The sequence below is a fragment of the Dipodomys merriami genome, unplaced genomic scaffold (assembly GCF_024711535.1).
Source record: "Dipodomys merriami isolate MVZ:Mamm:240054 unplaced genomic scaffold, mDipMer1.0.p SCAF_141, whole genome shotgun sequence".
NCBI classification, from domain to species: domain Eukaryota; kingdom Metazoa; phylum Chordata; class Mammalia; order Rodentia; family Heteromyidae; genus Dipodomys; species Dipodomys merriami.
Window position 1 is genome coordinate 3,012,872 of NW_027202727.1, and position 7,567 is coordinate 3,020,438.

The following is a 7,567-nucleotide window of genomic DNA, read 5'->3' on the forward strand; positions in this document are numbered from 1 at the left end:
CTTTTCTGAACTAACAGGACACACATGGGACTGGCTAAGACCCACATGGTAATGTAAACATGACAGACAAAAAGTGGAGATATGTTTACACAATTTCATGCAAATTCTGTGAGGATGCTTATATGCATCTGTCCAAATAAATGCACAATGACTCATGCCTCTAATTCTACTAATCACAGTTTGAACGCAGTCTAGTTTGTAAAATTCCAAAGACACTAATCTTCAATTAACCAGCCAAAGGCCAGAACTGGACCTGGGGCTCAAATGGTAGAGTGTTACAAATGGGACAGCACTCAAGCCCCCAATTCAAGTTTCAGTTGCATCCTTTCTTCTGTCTATATTCCTTCAAAGGCCTCCAAGATAGTGATTTTCTAGGTGAGGGTGGACGTTGGATGCCACGGGCTCATTCCTTTAATGCTGGTCTCTCAGCAAGCAAACTGCTAAGGCTCCACTAGCTTCTGAGGCAAATGAAATGCTCTGGCAGCCCAGTCCTAAGGAATTAGCCAGAGAGTGTACTTCTTTGTCTCAAGCCAAGCTCCTTGATCAGACTCCAGTGAAACAGTCTCAGAAAGGTGCCAAGTATACCAATACTCTGCCAGGGGGTCTCATCAACCCTGAGTTTGAAAGAGGAACACTCACTTTTTTTTGTTGGTTGTGGGGCTTGAACTCTGGGCTTGGGTGATATCCTTTAGCTCTTCAGTTAAAGGCTATCACTCACCCACTTGAGCCACAGCGCCACTTCCGGTTTTCTAGTGGTTTATTGGACATAAGAGTCTCATGGACTTTCCTGTCAAGGCTGGCTTTGAACTATGGTCCTCAGATCTCAGCCTCCTGAGTAGCTAGGATTACAGGCATGATCCACTGGCACCTGGCTTAGGAACATTCACTTTTTAAAAAGAATATCCAGCAACTGCTCCATTGTCTCCCACTCTCTATAGTGGTAGAGGAAGTTTCCAACATAGAAGGGATCACCTTTCTGGTAGTCAGGGACCAGGTCCATTACCAGCATTTCCAGCAAGCCTGAGTCCAGGATCCATATGTTATAAGGCACATTCAGGGTTTGGGCTGTTTCATTGTCACACTGAGGTGGTAAAAAGAATGGATCTTTGAAATGTGAAAGTGGGAGTACCCTTCAAATTGAGTAATTGTAATAGAGTGGATTGAAAAGTACACAGTAAATATTTTCTCAGTATACACATATAAAAGCACACAAGAAGAAGTTTCTAATGTGGGCTGGATGAGATTAGATAGGTTTCCTGTTATAGTTATACTTGCCTGAGTTGCCTTATGATTCCCTTGGTTTCTTCTTATAAAAAAGGCCTGAGACATTGGATTCGTGATTTGGCACTGATCCAAAGTCTGCAGCATTGAGTGAGGCACTCATACCTCTCATGCCTGAGAGCTGAGTCTCTTGAACTTTGAAACCACACAAGAACATCTTTCTTGTTCCTGCACCACAGGCCAAGTGAGCTGGCTTGTGCTGAATGTCAGTTACAGTTGCTTGGCTCTCATATTTCTATATTCTATTCCATTGTGAGGTAGGTAGTGTCATTTCTCAGAGCCCAATGATCTAAGCTGTTTGGTCACATAAGACCATCCCAAAGACAAACTGGAGACTGAAATCTCCCCTCTCACATCACTATATCCACATGTGGACATTGTCAATTCCCAACATCCTCAGCTAAGCCTAGATACAGGCATGGTCTCAGCCTCAAGGAGCCCTTCCTAGGTCAGATCCAAGCCTTATTTGTCACTATTTCTCTCATAATGCAAAAATCATTTTGGATCTCATGGCCCTCTCAGCCTGTCATGTGCTTCTTGCATCTATTTTTGACATCTACTTCCTAGGACATTGTAAGGTTTTTGTTTCCTAATCTGTTTGCTCTTGATGCCCCTGTGTGCTGTCATCTGGAAAAAAGGCAAGTACTTAGAGGTGGGAAAATCAAACAAGTATTGAAAAACAAACATTACACATATAGTCAGACATTTTTACAAGTGTTCATTCTTGTAAGATAAAAGACTATTTTTGATAATTTTGTCATATTTTATGAGAGAGGGGAAGGGGAGAAGGGAAGAGGTGCTGCATTGTCTTCTCATAATTCAATGATTATTATTTAAAAATACTATAGTTGAAGGAATGTACTATTTAAAGATAAAAGCTGTGCTCCTGTTCTTTTTATAAGCTAGTCATTTATAAAGTATTCCTCACTAAAGTCTTGTCATCTGTGTCCCATGAACTATCCTCCTCCTTCAAAATAATCAAGGAAAACCTTCACAAATAAGTGGACTGTTGTCCAACCCCTGGATAAGAATTTAAGGTACAACATTGCCTGCAATTTTGTTTGTGTACATGTGTGTGAGAGTGTGTGTGTATGTGGGTGAATGTGTGTCTGTGCATATGTGTGTTTTAGGGCTTGTTCTCAGGGGCTATATGACAATCCCGAGTGTTTTTCCCTTGCGTGTAGTGCCCTACCAATTGTGCTACAGTTTCACTGCAAGTTTTCTGTACTGAACTGGAGAGGAGAGACTCATAAAATTCCCTGTTCAGGCTGTCTGAAGTAAATCTCAGGTCTCAACCTCCTGTTAGCTAGAGTGATAATTATGTGCTTCCAGATCCTAGTAAGAAAGCATTGTTATTGGAGGCAGTGGGGTTGCAAGTTTCAGTCCACCTTCACCACACTCTATATTATTAAACAGCAACAATAAAACCCTATATCAAAATACAATAATAAGAGGTAATTAGAATAAAATTTAGTGATATAGTCTGCTGGCATCACTTTCAGGCACCCTTGGTCTTAATGTTTAGCATCACAAAACCAAACAAAATGAGATAATTACAGTAGACTCAACGAATTTTAATTCCATCTTAAAATAATTTCAAAATATTATAAGAAACAAGAAAGCATTCATACTTATAAGGAGAATGTAAAAAAGATAAAAGATGGCAGATTATGAAATGGAAAATTCTACACTGCAAGAAAATTATTGTCATGGTGAATATATGATGGTATTGTCACAGTGAATATATGATAATGTACTTCAGAGCAGCAATGGATAAATATATATTTACTACACATAGTCTAACTTGCCTCAATATCTATAAACTTTCAATCTTCTAGAACACATCATCATTGTATTCATGTTTATGGTATATTCTAAAATAACTAGCACAGTCAGGAGGTTACCAAAATACATTAGCTTCAATGTTTTAGGAGATTAACCTGCTAATTGTATTGACTTCTATATATTAAACATGTAGTGTGTTATCATTGTACTCTCTAAGTATGTACAAACACTACTTCAAAGTGAAATTGAATACAACAAGGTTTTGAAGGCATATGCCTGTAAAGCTAGCTATTTGGGACATCAGTTCAAGACCAGTGTAGTTTTTTCTGCAATGCTCCCCAACCACTGGCTCTGCGTGATGGAATACATCTATCATCCCAGGTTCATTGGGAGCTGAGAGCTGGAGGATTTCAATTTCATGCCATACTAGGCAAGAACTTCCACATGGCTCCATCTCAACCAAAGAAGGTTCAACACTGGCTAGTACCTATCACCCCCACCTAGGTGAAAATAAAAATAAGAGCAATGTAGTATAAGAAACAAACAATATCAAAACATGCCAATATAAACCATCATGAACAACACACACCTAGTGTTTGTTTCTCATACCTGTAATCCTAACTATAGCTAGGATTATATATGTGAGCCAGAGGCACCAAGCAGTTCATCATTTTAAAAATGACTATTGAAGCCAGGTGCCAGTGGCTCATTCCTGTAATCCCAGCTACTCAGGATGCTGAGATCTGAGGATCACAGTTTTAAGTCAGCTCAGGAAGAAAAAAACCCATAAGACTCTTACCTCCAATTAACAACTCAGAAGTCAGAAGTGTCTCTGTGGCTCAATTGGTAGAGTGCTAACTATGTTGAGCACAGAGTCTCACAGACAGTGCCCAGGCACTGAGTTCAAGCCCCACATCTGACAAAAAATAGATAAATAAACATTTAAATGTCTGAATTTTTTGTGAATTAAAATGATGGTGTTCATATGCAATTCTACAGACATCTACATATTTCATTATATTTGTGGTTAGAAAAAGTAGCAGCACTTGAATAATGGATATTTTTTCATAAACTAGGGCATACTGATCTCTAATTAGAGGAAATTGCTGGACTCATAGGTAGTATTTTTTGGTTGGTTTTTGTTTTGTTTATAGAACAGGATGAGAAACCTTATTTCTGCCAATGACCATTTGGATATGTATAACATCATCCACAGGCCATGCAGAATTAACAGTAAAGACATGACACAGTCAACTGGCAATAAACTTATTTGTGTTTATGCCATGTTCCCAATGATTTGTTTAGCTTATATGTCCCTATGGCCTACAGTTTCCTATTCCTGCCTTCCTCAAAATACAGCATGTTCCACCGATTCAGATTTGAGCCAAGCAATATGTAGTATTAGTGCCAAGAGTTAAGGAAAGTTGTAACACAAACAGGGAAGGATGAAACCAACACTTTAGTAGCTGGACACTGGGGACTCAGGCCTAGAATACTAGCTACTCAGGAGGCTGATGATCTCAGTTCAAAACCAGATGGAGTGAGAAAATCTCTGAGACTCTTCTCTCCAATTAACAACCAAAAAGCCATAAAAGGAGCTGGGGCTCCAGAGGTAAAGTAGCCTTGATTACAAAAAACTCAGGGGCAACACCCAATCCTGAGTTCAAGCTGAAGGTCAGGAACAAAAACAAAAACAATCAACAACAACAAAAAAAAAACAGAAACTGGGAAAAAGCTCAGGAAAGGATGGCATTGTCTACAAGACAAGTGTACACATTACATGAATTGTGAAATCACTGTACACACCTTAGTAACAATTACATTTTAAAAAGAATGTGAGAAATCCCAAAGCCATGGGGCCTTATGATGTGCATCTGCTTTCCAGAATTTCAAAGTCCCATCATCTAAGCTGGTAGCACACAGGTTGTAGCTCAGGGTGATGAGAAAATAAGAAGCCAGAGATCCTTTCAGATTGTCCCACCAATTCTTCTATTACTGTAAGCAAAAAAAAAAAAAAAAAAAAAAAAGCAAAGCAAATAAATTAGACTTTAAGGTTAAACTAAGCTACTATTAAAGATTCCAGGCAGAATTATACGGTGCCTGCTTCAAGACAAGAGTGAGGCCAAGCCCACAGCCTCCAGAGAGGCATGACTACCACTTGTCCAACACTGCTGTCCTCCCCGCCCCCAGAGTTTACCTACAAGTCCCAAGTCCCTGCCTTTCTTCTTGTAATTCTTCAGCCACTGGTTGTCTCATTTCTCATTGTCTGTTTAGGTGGGATTTGAGACTCCTTCCTCTCCTCACCCAGCCACCAGACCCCAGGGGCCAAACTCTGCACCTCACAGACACTCCCCAGAACCCAGCTGCCTTTGCAGTTGCTGCTTCCTGAGCCACTGGGCTACTGCCTCCTTCCTCCCTTCACCAGCCTCTGCCAGGGCCTCCCATCCTCTCCCTACCACCACCACCCCCAATCCCAGCTTGGCCTCCCCCGTGGCCACCCCTCCTCTCCACCCAGCCCCAACCCCAGCAGGATCACTGCTCTGGGGATACAACTGTGGGCCAGGCCCTGCAGAATCAAAGGTGCCACAGTGTGCAGCTGGCTGAGAACTGGAGACAGCATAGGTCTCTGATCAGTGTCTTTCACTTCACTTACACAATTATTAATTGTATTGATTTGGTATTTAAGTTTAGATTTCATAACTTCTTATTAAGCCTTTGCAGAAGAGCTGGTAGAAATATAGTCCCCAAATTCGGATTGTCTCTAGTTTAATTCTTTTGAGATTCAGAGATGTTTAAGTAGTTATAACAATCATGAACTCTCATTTTCATAGCAGATGCTATTCAGAAAATAATTGCTTATGCATCTGTTATCAATTATTTACAAGACTTGAAACTTTTAAAGTTTCAAATATTACAGGAAGATCTTTGATTCATGTTGAATGGATGTGAGTAGGTTGAGCTGTTGCATACATTCTTGTGTGTGTGTGTGTGTGTTTGTGTGTGTGTGTGTGTGTGTGTGTGTGTGTGTGTGTGTGAGTGAGTGTTTCTGTGTGTGTGTAGGGGGGGTGTATGTGTATCATTGAAATCAAGGATAAGGATGTTGAGCCCTGGTCTGAACTTGTTTCCTTTTTCTGAGATATACATTATGGTGTTTCTTTGTTGGTGGTAGGCTCTGATTGCTTGCCTTTGCCTGATGCTCACATTCCAGCTGAATTTTTCAATTAAAGCTTCTTATTTAGTATTGAGCATATAGGGCTCTGATGTTGCTTTGTCTTTAGTCTGCCATCTAGGATCTTCTTTTCCTCTTTAAAAATTTACATTCAATATAAATTTTACCTCCTGACTGATTTTCCCTTTAATTTGCATTTTGAAAAAAGTATTATAAGAACTTTGATCTCTGTATTCATGAAGAAAAACCATTTTGAATTCTCTGTTTAATGTAACAACACCTGGACACATTTGTTAACACCAAGATCTTAAAATTTATTTTGTAGTTTTAGTTTAAAATGCCTCCTCCATGTTTACAGCATGAGGAGACAAACAATTTCTGGTAACAATGATAACAGTTTTATTCATTAAAATATCAGATAATTCATAATTTTGAATATGTATAGTGGCAAATAAACACATTTGGTAAATAGATTTGCTTGATAGATCCGTGCACAATAATACCACTCCTAAGGGCTGAAAAGGTGGATTGGTGGTAGACAGCTTATCTTGAATGCACGAGACCCTGGGTTTGATTCTGCAGCACCACCTAAGCAGAAAAGCTAGAAGAGGTACTGAGGCTCAAGTGGTAGAGCACTAATCTTGAGCTGAAGGGCTGAAGGACAGCGACCAGGCCCAGAGTTCACCACCAAAAACAAATTAAATAAATAAATAAAACTCATATCAAGTACATTAATTTCAAACGTTGATTACCATTTTAGTTAGGGGCAGGGTGCCAAGATATAGCAGACTTCTGTTTCAAAGCTTTAAGAAGGATTTCAACACCTGACAAGTACTAAAGACAAGAAGAAAAAAAATTAGCTCTGCCAACAACATATAGAATCACCACTCAAAGAGAAACCAGTACTAAGAATGAAATACTTTTCATAAAATTTCTTAAGAGATTCTGGCTCTATATTAATTATCATATAAGTTAACCTTCAAAATCTCCATCGATGGGCCTTAAGGGCACCTACAAAAATTGGAGGAGAGAATCATCAACCCAGATTTTTAATTTTGTAAATTAGGTAATGAGTTCATTTCTGGTTTGACAATCTCATCCCTTCATTTGCTCTCTGTCTCTGATTTTCCCTCCTGTCCCTGTCCACAGTGGTATAGTTCATTGTGAACATAATATCGACAGAGTAGAACTGAAACCAACCCAGCTTGACATATCCATTACATGTTTATCTGCAGTTAATCAGAAGAAATTGAGAATTGTGTGTTTCAACTGGTAGAGCTAGAACACCACCAGACTTCAATTGAAAACCTAAAGGACAGCGTCAATATTGTG

The 7,567-nt window shown here is 39.4% G+C and overlaps 1 long non-coding RNA gene across 1 annotated transcript; it reads right to left on the bottom strand.

The window, feature by feature from the left end:
- Positions 1-3,500: 3,500 nt before the first annotated feature.
- On the bottom strand, positions 3,501-5,074 carry LOC138826291 (uncharacterized). The gene is made up of 3 exons (XR_011371641.1): positions 4,873-5,074; positions 3,866-3,982; positions 3,501-3,566 (listed from the first exon to the last, which is right to left on the bottom strand). It is a non-coding gene; the product is annotated as an uncharacterized lncRNA (long non-coding RNA).
- Positions 5,075-7,567: the final 2,493 nt, after the last annotated feature.